The sequence below is a fragment of the Protopterus annectens genome, chromosome 2.part0 (assembly GCF_019279795.1).
Source record: "Protopterus annectens isolate FY-2018-M chromosome 2.part0, PAN1.0, whole genome shotgun sequence".
Classification (NCBI taxonomy): Eukaryota; Metazoa; Chordata; order Ceratodontiformes; family Protopteridae; genus Protopterus; species Protopterus annectens.
This window is the reverse complement of record NC_056728.1, coordinates 1,753,717,655-1,753,733,338: the sequence shown is the minus strand read 5'-3', so window position 1 is coordinate 1,753,733,338 and position 15,684 is coordinate 1,753,717,655. Positions and strand designations below refer to the sequence as shown.

Here is a 15,684-nt window from a genome sequence, read left to right as displayed (position 1 = left end):
ACCCTAAGGTCCCTATCACACACTCACCTTCGTTCGCACACTTACCTTAACCCACAGTCAAGGAAATAGCAAAGCTGCAGAAACGGCCCACCAAATACTTTCCCTAGGAAAGTATTCGATATTCTGCAGCTTTGCTATTTTCAGCATTCGATGCAAAGGGTTCGATATTAGAACATTTGAAGTAGTAATACTTCAATGTTCTAATATAGACCCACTAAATGATGCTGGTAGGAACATGTATTATGTTGTAGGATGAATGATGATGTTACTGGGGGGAACTTGTTGACTGATTCTGGATGAAACATGCAGAATGTTGTTACTGTTGGGAACATGCTGATTGATGCCGTTGGGAACATGCTGACTAATACTGTTACTAGTGGGGGCATGGTGATTGATGCTGGTGAGAATATGTTGATGGATTCAACTGGGAACATGCTGAATGATGCTGTTATTGTTGAGAACATGCTGAATGATATTGTAGGAGCATGATGAATGATGCCGTTACTGTTGGGAACATGCTGAATGATATTGTAGGAGCATGAAGATTGATGCTGTTATTAGTGGGAACATGCTGAATGATTCTGGTGGGAACATGCTGAATGATGCCGTTACTGTTGGGAACATGATGAATGATGCCGTTACTGCTGGAAACATGCTGAATAATATTGTAGGAGCATGATGAATGATGTTGTTACTAGTAGGAACATGCTGACTGATTCTGATGGGAACATGTGGAATGATGCTGGTGGGAACATACTGAATAATGGTTTTACTGGTACATACATGCTGAATGATGATGTCAGTGGTACAGGGGCTCTGGGTTCCCTGAGTTGGAAAGCACTCGGGAAGTTCAAAGTGTGGTTATTTATTGGCTAGAGGGCATAGGAGGCAGTTTTCAAGATTTTTTTCTCTATGTGGAGCTTTCCACCAGGCCACGTTGGTCAGCAGTGCCCCATATAGTAGCAAATGCCCAGACAGTAAAAATTATCTATAAAGTTATGATTAGATCCCAAACCTGTTAAACAGTGTGGCATTGTGCATAAATAAGCTTAGAGCAACCAGCTTGTGCATTGAATAGCACTACCATATCCTAGCATTATATAACTTCCTGCTCTTAACCACAGAAACTACCCTAGGAAACCTCTGTTAAAACCCGATCGTTAATCCTAAACAGCCAACCCTACTACAGGACCAGGCAACATGGATATGCAATTTTCAAATGTCTCTGTGGCCAGCTTGGTAGATTTGGGCATCCTAAGGCAATGTAGCAGTCTCATGTTCTCAGACATCTTGTTAATCATGAAAGAAAATAACAGCATGTGAGAGATGTAAATACACAACATTCTTGGAAGCAAAAATCTCACATACAAATGAGGTTTTCAGGAATACCCACAATTCATCCCTCGCACATATCATTCATGACATACACACACAGATTTGTTTTATGCTGTGCTGCTTAAAAGACTCCCAAAACCACCAAATGCCAGCACTGTTCCTCAGCAATCACTAAAACACACACCAAAAACAACACCAAACATCTCATATAAGCCTACACCTAATGGTCCCCCAAGAGCAAAACCCATAAAGCAAGCATATACTTTATCTAATAATCTTGTCAATGAGGACTCCATTGTGTGACACACACATGTCCTACTCACCAAGCTGGTTAAGGAGAAGCTGATGGTTAGTTGCCTGTCTGGAGTCAGGATCCATATATCACACAAATACTCAAGTTACTGCACTCCATAGGTTCATAGGTTGGTACTAGGCTATGGGCCCTAGGGCCTATACAAGCCTAGCCATAACAATTCCCTGGCTATTTCTTTCCAGAGTATTTACTTCCCTGGACCCCTGTCTAGCAGGGCGACTGATGTGATCCCCGGGGTGAATTTCCTATCTCTCATCCAATCAAGGTTCCTTTTGAAGAGGGCCAAAGAGGTGCTCTGCTTGACATGTATTCCAGAGTCTGTAGAGTCTCTGAGTCAGGAACCTATCCCTCCAGCATGTTTTGTTCATTGTGATGACAAGGTTTAGATACCTGGAGCGTGCGGCTCTGAAGGATTGGGATTTCTTTAAGTGTAGCATGTCCAACAGCTCTGGGTTTGACATGGCCTTGTATGTTAAGCAGAGATCACCTCTGAATAGACGATATGCGACAGAGTATAGGTGGAGTTGTTTTAGATGGTCAGCATAGGGCATCTGCTTTAGGCCTGTGATTCTTTTAGTGAGGTATTTCTGCTGCCTTTCCAGTTGTTGCAGATGTCTTGAGAGGTACATATCAAACAGGACATTGTATTCTATAATGGGTCTAATGAGGGATGAGTACAGTGGGACAATGACCTCCTTTTTTCTGGATTAAAAGGTACCAGTATGATTCTATCATAGTCCATATTGGTGTAAATGACCTGAGACTTACCTCACTGGACTATATGAAAAGAGACATAATGGATCATTCAGAACATGTGTCACAGATAGGTATGAGCCTTGCATTCAGCAGCATTCTACATTCACTGAGGTTGATGCCACAGTATGAACATAAAATTACTGATTTTATTAATTTGCTTAGTTTCTGGTGTCACTCCAGTGGGGTCCAATATCTGTCAGCATGGGAGAACATGGTCAAAATACCACATTGTTTTGCCAAGGATGAGTTTTACCTGTCTATCCTACACTTTTGGATATAGACTAAACCTTTATCTACACCCTTAGAGCCTTTTTTAGGCTATGCCAAAAACACAGATCTACCAACATAGTGAAAAAGTCTACAAACAACCTTAAGGTGTTAACTCTTTAATGCTCAGAGCCTAAACAAAAAAACTCCAGTCCCTTCAAGCCCTCCTCACTCTGGAGAATGTAGATATCTGTGCCTTGACTGAGACTTAGTTTCAGGGGCGGCCTGTGCTATTGGACTGCAAAACTGCAGCCCTCCCAGATGTAAAATAAGAAAATTAAACAAAATATAAAATAAAAATAACAAAAAGAAAATAATAAAATAACTGCGAGTCCCGGAACATCGCGCATGCACACTCACGGCATTTCCGATACTTGAACTGCTGGTGAACCAGTCTGGAGCATGCGCACAGAATCCAGACTGTCTCCACCAGCAGTCCGGACTACAACGTGTGCATCTACATTTTCCCAGCAGTCTATACAGTACTTCTAACTGCATAGACTGGAAGGGGATCAGACTGCAATGTCTGCAGGCAGGGTGGTCTCACGGGACAGAGAGAATGAGCCTTAGGTGCTCTCGCAGGATAACAGCTCCTCAGCCGGCAATGATGGTGCAGGATACAGCGCAGCGAACGATGAAGCTTCGGACTTTGCAGGTAAGAGGTGTGTGTGTGTGTGTGTGTGTGTGTGTGTGTGTATGTGTGTGTGTGTGTGTGTGTGTGTGTGTGTGTGTGTGTGTGTGTAATGCCCCAGTCACTACATGGTGGTGGGTAGAGAATAAGGCTTGAACCCTGTACCTTGGGCCCAAATGGCAAGAGCCTGAATTCCCTACCCACCACCATTTGTAAAAAAAAAATGCATATTTTTGCCTCATATTTGTTCTGTTCCTCATAAAATCTGTGGTTTCTATATGCTTGTTTCTCAACACAGCCAGTTGTGCAGTGGTGCAGTGGTACCATTGTTGCCTAACCGCTACAGGTGGTCTGGTTTGATTCTTGGCTGGGGTGACTTCTATGTGGAGTCTGCATGTCCTTCCTGTGTTTGTGTGGGTTTGCTCTGGTGTCCTCTCATCTTACAAAGACATGTCTGAAGGTGTTTCTTCCTCTGCCAAAAATTGCCTTTTGTTCCAAGTCAGACTTCCCTGGTTAACAAATGTTAAATAAATAAAAATGACAAGCACTGGAATTTCAGACTTCATATTCTTCAGAAAGTACATGGTAACACAAAACCTATTATTATAGCAAGTTTATAAGTTTATAAGATGGATATTTGAAATTTGTCCCTATTTTTGGGACTGTATTCCCCCATTATTGGCTTTGTCCAGGTTTTTTGTGCCAAGGCTGAGAGCTATGGTGATAACTGAACTCAATGAATATGTTTGGGGGCTGTATCCCCCAATTATTGGCTTTGTTCAGGTGTTTTGTGCTAAGATGTTGACAGCTATGGTGAGAACTGAATTCACTGAATGTAGCCATTTAAGTTTCAGTCTTCCTCTTTCATAAAATAGATGATTGATTTGGCATAGTGGTATGTTGCTGTGACGGTTTTGCACAGGGTCCTGGGTTCAATGCTTGGCAGTGAAATGTATGGTGGTATCAGCATTTTATTCTAGCAACTTTCCAACATTATACAAGCAATATTTAAAATGTGTCCCTGTTTTTTGGTCTTTTGCCCCCCCCCCTGAAATTTTGGCTTTTTCCAGATTTCTTGTGCTGCAAAGTTCAGAGATACAGCTGAGTGTCAAGTAGATTTTACAAAAAGCTGAGAGCTGCAGGGGAACAAAAGTTTAGTGATGCTTATGCTGAGTTGGCTTGCATTGTTAATAGCACAACCGGTAGTGTATTTGCTTTTGATGCAGAAGGCTGTGGGTTCTACTCCCACAGTAGGTTGATGCGTTGCTGATACTGTACTGTATTATTAAGGGGTGGATGCTGCAGTCCTTTTTGGTGAAGATACCTAGTAACTCTGAACCTGTTATCAGTTTGCCATCCATTCCCTATTGCAATTATTAGATGACTTTTACTTCTTCAGAGATTGTGCATATTTACTGATACTTTGATCATGTTTTCCCCATGAAACAAGTAGATAGTTGTTGTCAGGCTTATAATTTTTTAATGAAACATAGGCAATTTATTCCTCAAGGGTAACAGACACTTTATTTGTAGATGAAACAATGACATATAAAGTTGTTTGCTAGCAGCAACCTCTTCATTAGTTACAGATTTCTCTAATGTGGAATTATTTAGATGACTTTTATTTTTTCAGAGATTGTGCATATTTACTGATACTGGTGGACTTTAGAAGTTTGAGTAGACTTTTATGATAGAAATGTTCTGAATTGGGCAGTTTTGTCGTTATTGGTGCATGCATTTCTTTCATTGTTTACTGGTAAAATGTTTTAAATTGGGCAGTTTTGTCATTATTGGTGCATGCATTTTGTTTCATTGTTTACTGGAAAAATGTTCAAAACAAATTTAAAATGCCCTCTACAGCTGTACTATATTGTACAAGGAATATAATTTAATAAAATCATTAAGGTGTATCAAAGACCACGTGTATGTTTCATGTGCAAGGGGCTTATGATTTGAAAACAGCCCAAAGTTAATTTTTGATTTGAAAACAGCCCAAAGTTAATTTTTATGTGTCACTGGCAAAATGTATTTTCTTTGAATGTGGGTTTCAATGCTGTTTCAATGAATGTGAATTTCAAGGGCAGAGAAGTTTTAATGCTAAGTCTGTTTTCATTGTGAGATTGCATTGCTTTGTTTAGCAGATGTCTTAGTGTTTGTGCTGTAAAATGCAAAATAAAACTTTCAAACGAAGTCCAAATCATCATAGAAGTAAAGCAGTATTCACATTAGTGTTTATGATAAATGGGATGAAATAGCCAAGTAATGGTTCATTGGAATAGCTGAAGGGGGGAGGCTCCATTCAACCACGATTTTGTGAGGGGGAAGGGCGGCAAATTCAAAGACAGCCCCAGCTGAACTATACCTCTCAACTGTCCAGATTTTCACAGAATGAATAGATTTTTGCTCTTATTTTTGGTTTGTTCCTCATTAAATGTGTGGTTTTCTGGCAAATAATTTAGGAATTAAGTCACTAAATAATGACACACTGAGTTTCAGACTTCATAACCTTCAGAAAAATGCATGCTAAAGCAAGACCTGTTATTCTATCAACTGTCTCCGTTTATACAACAATTTTTTGTACTGTTTATAAGTATATTTGGCCTTGTCCAGATTTCCTGCATTAACAGGTTGAGAGGTATGTGCAAATAAATTGCTTTAAAGAATTAGGCATATCCAAACCTCTGAACTGGCCCCAAGTTTGGCTCAAAAGTTTGCTCTTCCCCTAATAATCGCGCCGCAAAATGGCAATTTTGGAAGAAAACGTGGAGGGTTTACAATTAAGAAATAACTGTAATAATCAGAGTTATAGATTACTTTTATTTCAGAAATGCATGCAGATTCTTTTATTTTGTCAGCTGCTCATGTTAGCAGTGCTAATATTAAAAAGGTGTCCCTTCTTTGACAGGTTCCCAGCTGTATTGTGTGGCTTTTTATATTTTTGCATCACATTTTGGTCCATTTTTCATAAAATTGTGTTTTTTTTGGCAAATTAGTAGCAAATCATTAAAGACTGAAGTTAGAAAATAATGACAGACATTTGTGTTTCAGATTTCATACCCTTCAGAAATTCATACTAATGCAAGACCTACTACTCTATTACCTTTCTAAGTTTATAAGAGCAATATTTAAAATTGTCCTTATTTTTGGGCCTTGTCCCACTTCTATGTATGGCTTTGTCCAGATTTCTTGCACTGAGGTTGAGTGGTATGACAAATGTGTCAGGGCCATCACAGTCAGCCAGAGACATTTCAAATTGTGACATACTTGTTGCACCCCACTGCCTCATGTAGTGCGACTCTGGATGTGTCCAAACAAGGCAAGGAGCAGTTATGCAGTGTAAATGTGCAGAGAGTATCCCCCCATCCAAGGTAGACACAAGTACTACTTTTATTCTGCCCTTGATTTTGCAGAATGTTCGGGTTTGTCATATTTTTATACTGTTGATTTATGCTTATTATTACTCAGAAAGTGCCTGTTGCTCTGTGTTTAAGTAGCAATGCTTTAATGACCTTCAGGTAAGCTTGTCTGAGATTGTAAGATGCAAGTAAGCTTTGATAAGCATACTGTTAAAGAATTGCCAACATTGAAAGCCTTTCTGTTGCCAAGCAGAGAATACTTGCATAACTAGATAATGTATAAGCCTTGGGTTTTGAAATGCATATGACAGTATTTGTAATAAAGGACAGGATTACATTATTATTTTAAGAAGCTCATTACATTTATTGGAGACCTGCAGTCATCTTTGCAGGCTTTACTTGTAAACCAAACAGAATGCCAGTCTATCATGTGTGGTCCATTACCTGTTCAGTAATCCTTTAAGCAATGTATCTTGAGCTTGTTTGTTGTTTGCTTTTCATTTTTTACTTTGATCATGTTTTCCCCATGAAACAAGTAGATAGTTGTTGTCAGGCAGCAGGTCTTTTTTGGATAAGAAACTTTTTTACAAGTGGGGGTATCACAGAGATTGCTACTTTCAGCATGTTACCTGGTACTTTAATAAAGCTGAATATAAATTATAATTGGAACTGGAGTACAAGGAGAAGTGGTTTGAGTTGAGTGTTGCTTGTTTTTCTTGTACTTGATTTTGACTGGCATTCCAGTAATGTATTTAAAATGTAATTTATTTTTTCATGCCTCACAGTCTTTTTGTTTCCCTCTAGATATTAAGTAAGCTGTCATGCAGCTAATGCATTGAAATATTCTTCTACACTTCACATTGTCTTGATTGCACTCTCATAATGACGGTTTGGCACCCAGGGCAGCGTATTTAATTAAGTTCCAGGTTTTGTGGTTTTGAGCATAGCTCCTCCCCTTTCTAGTTGACCACACCCCTTCCCATTGATCCCACCCATTCAGCTGTCTCTTGCAGCCCCCCTTCGATTTGAACTTACCAGCCACCACTGCTTAGTTTAAAGCCATAGAAAATACTCAGGATATGCAAGGATACACTGTCTTCCATCCATTTAGGCCAACAACAGCACAGACAGGGGCCAAAGGTGGAGGTGTTTCAATCTATGTTAGTAACAAACATACCTCCAAGTTAAAAAAAAACACTCTAGGCCACTTGAAAAAAAACAAACAGAACATGAATAGCAATAGAATGAATAGCCCATTTATCAGACAATCAGGAATAAAAAGAATTTCAATCCTTACAGCTTCCAATCTGATCTAATTGTTGTAACTGGACCATACTCCACTATTTGCCTTTAGATGAAGCCGTAAACTACTTTAATTCCACCTTTCTCTCTATCCTACACTCACATGTACCACCACGTACTTCCACAGCTAAACCTAAAACAGCACTTTGGCTTACTAAAAGTACCAAAATAAAGATTTCTGAAAGAAACTCAGCCTGGTCCAAATGCAGAACCACCAAATCTGTATCTGACCAGGTCTAATACAGGCAACTTAGGAATGACACAAAAAGTGCTATTCTAAAAGACAAAAGAGATTACTTCCATAACCTACTAACTAAGCATCAAAATCAACCACAAAAGTTTTGGACAGGTATAAATAAAATATTAAGGCCTGGCAATGTTACCACACCAATCCCCTTTTCTCCGGCCGGGACTAGCACTGTCAATCTACCAGATACTTTCAATAACTTCTTTACTGATACCATACTCACCCTAGCGAAACAGCAAACAGACATCTCTACTGATGGTCTGGAACTAAATGTCACAAATGACGAGAAGACCTTTAGCTTACAACCTGTCCCCACTAGTTACATTAGAAAACTCTTGACTAAAATTAAACCAACTACCCTTGCTGCTGACCGGCTCCCAGCTGAATACTTACGATTGGCAGCTGATGTCATTGCTATCCCTATCTCAATCCTAATAAATAGGACAATCACTGAATCCACCATTCCTAGCATCTGGAATGTCATATCTCTGCATAAAGGTTGAAACTCTTTAGGGTTATCCACCTATAGGCCCATAGCCATCCTCTCGCCATTAGCCAAAATCAAGTAAAAGTGTATTCATAGACAGCTTATGCACTACCTAATCCAGAACAAATCTCTCACAAACTCACAACATGGCTTTAGACCCTATCATAGCACCACAACAGCATTGCTATCATTCACAGACACCATCAACCAGAATAAGAACAAAGGTAAAATCTCATCGGCTCTCTTTTTAGACCTTTCTAAAGCTTTCGATATGGTCAGTCATAACAAGCTAATACTCTTTTCATAAACTTTCATTACATAGTCATACAATCAACTGGTTTCAACATTACCTTCAAGGTAGAAATCAGGGATCTGGCAAGGTAGACTCTCCACCCTTCTACCTGTGTCATTAGGAGTTCCACAAGGCTCCATATTAGGTCCTCTGCTATTCTCAGTCTTTGTTAATGTTCTACAGTCAGCCACCCCTGAAGCTACCTATATACAATACGCAAACGACTCTACTTTGTTCTGATCAGCCAACTCCCTCACAGAACTCCAGTTCCAGACCCAGAAAACATTTAACTTAGTCAAAATCTGGTTCTCTAGCAGACATCTAGTACTAAATGCTAACAAAATCAAGTTATTGCTGTTCTCACCAACCCATCACTCCTCTCAGGTCACCTTCAGAATCACATCTAACAATGGTACCATAATACCCCCTGATAGCCACACCAAACTACTTGGGGTATTAATTGATAATAGTCTGAAATTTGACCTTCATGTTAACCAAATAATTAAAAAAAACAATAAAAACTGGGCTCACTATACAGAAACAAAGCCTTCTTAACCCCTTTGGACAGAACCAACACAGCACGCACCCACCTACTTTCCACTCTCCTGTATGCCTCCCTCATTCTAACTAACCTCTCTAAAACCGAACTAAATAAATTGTCTGCTACAACCATATCACTAGATTCGCTACAGGGGCTACCTATCGCACACATCACTGTGAAAATCTAAAACTACTAAAATGGCTCGAGTTCCCCAACCTACTAGTCTACGATCAGCTTACAATGGCCCATAGAATACATAACCAACCAGACAGATTTCCGGGTATACAACCCTTAATTACCCCTTACATCAGTACCAGACCACTGAGATCTATTGATAAATTAATGGCAAAAACTTCTAAATCCTGCAATCATGCCGGTGACTCAGTATTCCCCAATTACATAGCAAAAATTTAGAACTCACTTCCTCTTGACTTAACCTTCGAACCCTCTCTAACAAAATTTAAGATTGCAGCAAAAAAATTATTTCACCAACCACTGGATATGTTCCTACTCTAGCCCAGGTTAATCTCCCTCCTCAGGCTACCTCTCTATTATGCTCATTGCTTTATATTTTTCTCTTCCTCATTTCTTCTGGCATTTTTACTCAGTTATCATATTGCTCCCAACACCTTACTACCCAGACTTACTCCCTAATTTTCTCTCAGCTTATTATCTCCTGCAATCTTTCTTTGTATTAATGGTATCTGAACTGATGGTATTATATTTTTAACTGAATTTGTTAAATTATTTGTGTATTTCTGGAGCTTTTCTCCCTGGGCCTCCGCTGAAAATGGATATGTATCCAGTTGGACTTTCCCGGTTAACAAATGTAAAATAAAAATAAAATAAATAAAGAAAGAACAGTACTACAATGCAATGAAAACAAAAAAAAAAACAGATCATAATGAATAAAATCCAAACAAACTTTAACAGAAACTCAAAATAAAATGTTAAAATCAAACAACTGATAAGCATTTTCATTCTTTTAATAGAACTTCATCAGATCAAGTTGTAAGTATCCATTCAGTCATTATATAATCTCGTAAAGTCATATGACTAATTAAAATACATTTAATGCATTAACCCTTTCTTCAACACAACTTTAAAATTTTCTCTATCGTTCATTCCAAGAAAAGCACACACATTCAATTTAATCTGCCAACAGTACTCTTTCCAATCCAGCTCATCTTCTGCTTCACCTTTACATTCATAACTTTTAAAGTGATCAGTCACAGAAAATTTAAAATTTCCATTTGCCAAACTGCCCAAATGTTTCTGGTAAGCATGCTTTGTTAGAGCATTACTCATGTCTGCTTTTTCAACAGCTCTCAGATGTTCATAGAGTCTTTTATGAAATTTCCTTGGGGTTCTCCCAATATAAAAAGCTGAACTCAGCCCACATAAAAATATATATACAACATATTTATCTTGCAGCCTTACTACAAATTCTCTTGTTGCCAACCAAATTTTATTATCCACTATAATACGATCACAAAAATTACAGTTTTTACACTGAAACATACATTTTACATTTGCTGTTAATGCTTTTTTATTATTGATTTTATAAAAGTATTCTTTAAAAAATTTCCCCCCAGTTAGAAGACCAAAACTGGTTCATCACCTATTACATTTCTCAACTCTTGGAAGTTCATAAGGAACTTCCAGTTATTTTTCACTATATTTTGTATACTTTTCTCATCTAGGGAATTTTCAAAAAAACAAGCCAGCAAAAAATCCTTGTCTTGGCAAACTTCCTCAGTACCTGTACATTGGCCACACTCTGCTGTCAGATTTTCATAATTCCTTTTTTCTATAACACTATTCATGACACTGTCTACTATATTTTTTGAGTACCCCCTCTTATAAAATCTTTCTTTCAAAACTTGACATTCTAAAACAAAAAAATTGATATTCATCTGTTAATCTATTAACTCTTATGAACTGGCTTTTTGCTATATTCCTTTTAAGACTCAAATTATGCATACTGTTGAAGTGCAAATAACTATTGTTCTATACTTCCTTGTTATATATATCTTAACTTTCAACTTATCGGCAGAAAAAGTTTTAACACAGCAAAAAAGAACTTTATCGCAGAATGGAATTAATGGAAATGTTGGAATTTCTTTAGGGGATATAAAAAAATTTTCAGCTGGGCCTATGAAGGAAGGTATGGACAGCTTTTTGCAGAGCTGTTTAAATGGGCCTCCAAACCTTTTTATTGACAGTGAGGGAGTTCCGCAAGTGGAAACAGTAAACATAACAGCAGTGTTTGCAGTGTTCAAAAAGAATCTTTTAAAATTAAAAAAGTTTCAATGGGATATTTTATTTTTTGAAGCCAGTCTAGCCGCTAAAAGAGTTCCAAGAGGGTTCAGAGTTCTGAGAGTACCAGCAGGTGACAGGCTTTCGAATGAGATGACAAGTTTGGAAATTGGTGAATGAAAGCACCAGTTTTAAATATGTGCTGCTGCCCTTAGATGAGCATGAGAGAAATTTGGTTAGTCTTAACAATTCAATTGTGACGGCAAGTAACACAGTGACAGGACTGACCTCAAAAGAGAATTTTGAGGATAAGTTACAGAGAATAAATGAGAGACTGTAGAGTGATTATAACATACAAAAGAAATGCAAGCTAAAAAAAGTATGAGAGAGACCAAGAAGATTATAAGAAAGGTGTTAATTTTGGTTGACCTGTTTTAAATACAGAGTCCATGAGAATGAATGAAGATAAGACAGGAGAGGTGAATGGAACTGAGCCTGTTCATGATGACAGCAGTGAGCGTGAAAAGGCAGTCATCAGTAGAAAAGCCTGTCAAAATTCAAGGCTCTTCCCAACCTCAAGACCATAGCTACCTATGCAGAATTATTTGTGGAGTTACTTTACAAACTTGAAAATGATTGCATACAGGCTGATGTACCTACTAGAAATAAACCCAAAACAAACACTAAAAACAAACTCCAGTAAAGTTGAACCCTCGCCTAAACAGGGTATATAATAAAAAAATAAAAAAAACTCATGGCCAGAATCAGGAAAAGCAACACCCTTAAAGGCAAGTGCTCTCTTATATAACTAAACAAGAAACTAAGAGGTCTAATTAAGTCCAACAAGGCCAACTATGGGGTCAGGAGAGCCTAGTAATCAAAGGACAATCAGAAGGCCTTATTTAACTACATCTGGAACCTTTGAAGTAACACACAGTGTGCTGAAGTGGTGGTAAACGGTACCACCTACACCAATCAGGGTGACATAGCAAATCTACTGGCTGAAAATTCAGATCAAAGTTCACCCCCCACTCCTCCCAGCTCCACCAGGTGAAATCCCCTCCAATATACTTCCCGCAGCTATCAGAAGGGAACAGGTGCTGGTTGCACTCACTAAAGCTAAGAACACCACCTCCATGAGTCCTGACAACATCCCCGGTTGCCTCCTGAACAGTCTAAACCATGACCTATCAGGATCACTTGAGCCACTATTTTATTATAGCCTTATACAGGCTACATTCCAAGTGAATGGAGGACTGCAACAGTCATTCCCCTCCACAACTGACCCAAGGAACTACAGCCCCATCAATCTAGCAAACCTAATATGCAAAGCCATGGAATGAATTATCATGGAAATGATAAATGAGGACATTGACAGCCTACAGACACTAGACCCACCCCAATTTGACTTTGTTAAGGGAAGGTCATGCCTATGTAACCTGGTAGACTTCTTTGAGGGAGTCACCAAGGAAATGGACAATGGTAAAATAGTTTATACAATGCATCATGACCTGGCTAAGATATTTAATATAATACCCTACTCAGGCATTGTTCACAAGCTAACTCTCCACAACAAAATAAATAAATAAACCAAAACACAAAAATGAGCCACGCAGTATTGGAGCTCTCATTCACTTATATTTAAATGTATCTGGTACCTCTGCATTTCACCTTCAAGGATAAACTACAAACAATACAGGACTTCATTTTATACATCATTGCCCCATGCTGATAAGTTAGAAAATTGCATGATGTTTAATTACAAACACTCTCATTATTTAAAAACACGAACTGTTACCCATTTCCATAGTGCATATAAAGTGCATATATAACTTTGAGGTTGACAAACTATTAAAACAATACATAGAGGAAGGCCTAAGATAAGGTTTATGGATGTGGTGAGAGAGGACATGCAGGTGGTTGGTGTGACAGAGCAAGATGCAGAGGACAGGAAGAAATGGAAACAGATGATCCACTGTGGTGACACCTAACGGGAACAGCCGAAAGAAGATGATGATGATGTTATAATGAAATGTATAATGTTTTTAAAGCTAAATATGCAATTCACATCATACAAAATTACACATTCAAGTTGACTCCAAGATTCAGACCCCTAGGGAAAAGTATATTGAAACTGATAATCATCCTACTTTCTAACCTCAACAATTTGGTGATAATATCACCCCCTCATCACACAAGGCAAGGTGTAAAACCCTTACATAACTTGCTGGATTGCCGAATGTCTCACAGACAGGACCCAAGAAGTCAGGATCAGTGAGACCACCTCCACCAACAGACCTGTTACCAGTGGAGTACCCCAGGCTCCATGTTGGGCCCACTCCTATTTGGCATCTACTTCTTGGAAGTCAAGGCTAACATTAAAGGCCTCTAACTCACAAAGTTCATGGATGATTGTAAATTGGGAGCTATTATAGATCCCCCCCATGACACAAACTTCAAGTAGGTTTAACACAGACAAATGACTGGTGACAATGCCATTGCCTAAAACTCAGTGTCACAAAATGCATTATAATGCCCTTTGGGAAGCTGTCAATCCAAGTTAATTACACCATTGATAAAACGCCTCTAAGAGTTGACCCAGTAGTACGGGATCTGGGAACATATGTAGACAGCAATCTCACCTTTGACCAACATGTAGCTAAGATAATAAGAAAAGCATTCTATAGCATCCAACTTACAGTTAAGGGTATGGCATCCAGGTCTAAAGAAGTTATAGTACCACTCTACTCGTCCATTATCAGACCTATCAATGAATACAAATCCCCCTTTGGCATGTATCTAACCAGACACTTGCAACATTTGGAATGCCCACAAAGGTTTTTCACCAGGATAATTCAGGCCATGAATAACCTGTCCTACACTGATTGCCTAAAGGCTCTGTCTCTGCATTCAGTCTTCTACAAGCTGCTAGAGGGAATCCTTGCCTGGCTTACAAGGCTTTCTCAAACCCAGCTCTGATGGATCTGCTGCACATGTGTAAAACAAACAGCACCAGAAACACTAGATCCAGGAATCTGAACTTTGCTTGTGACATAAACAGAACATGCTGGAGAGACAGAAATGTGTGCCAAAGGATCCATGCACTATGGAATAGGCTCCCCAATAATGTAAAACAAAGTTCATCCCTGACAGTATTGAAACAAAATCTCGACAATTGGATGAGAAATCGTAAATTTACTCCCAGTTTGGCTCCCATGTCCCTTATGGACAGACTGCCTATTAACATACCCCCCCCCCCCCCCGTAGGATACTAAGAACCCAAATGGTTTGGGAGTGTGTAGCTAGGCTTATAAGGGCCATAGTGGTCTTTAGCCTAATAACAACCTATGAACCTGTAAGATGAGAGAAAGCAGTTGTGTGACAGTGAGCGCTACTGACATGCAATTGTAATATTTTATTTTTTATAAAAATATTCTACTTTTATAAAAGTTTAAGCCTTGAATATGAATGATTAGTAAAAAGTAGTCTGAATAAAACTTGATTATTCTGGTTATTTTTTCATCATTTTGTCAAGTCTGCTTTTCAAACATTTTAAATTTGTGCTTTTGAGTGGTGGTTTTCTATGATCCTGTTGGGATTAGCAGGAGCTACACCGTTGGATAAATTTATAATAATTAGTGGTCCACATTTTTGAGAGTCTTTGTCCAGATTTTCAATGTCTGCAGACTGAGAGGTATGCTAAGGTGTGTTCAGTTACTTCAGACACTGAATAAATTATGTTGAAAACAGAAGACTTTTATTATACTGGCCAAATGTCTGATACTTGATAGGATGCATCCTGCACAGCTGTATGCTACTACAGCAGTGATCCGATGATGAACATCAAAGAATATTCATGTTAGTCAAGAAAAAGAAATATGTGCATATTGAGAAAGAC

At 38.6% G+C, this 15,684-nt stretch overlaps 1 protein-coding gene across 2 annotated transcripts in view; it reads right to left on the bottom strand.

Annotated features, from left to right (window-relative positions):
- The window catches only part of ZMYND12 (zinc finger MYND-type containing 12), a 1,002,866-nt gene that overhangs the window by 471,156 nt on the left and 516,026 nt on the right, over positions 1-15,684 (bottom strand). The gene's annotated exons all lie outside the window — the stretch shown is intronic.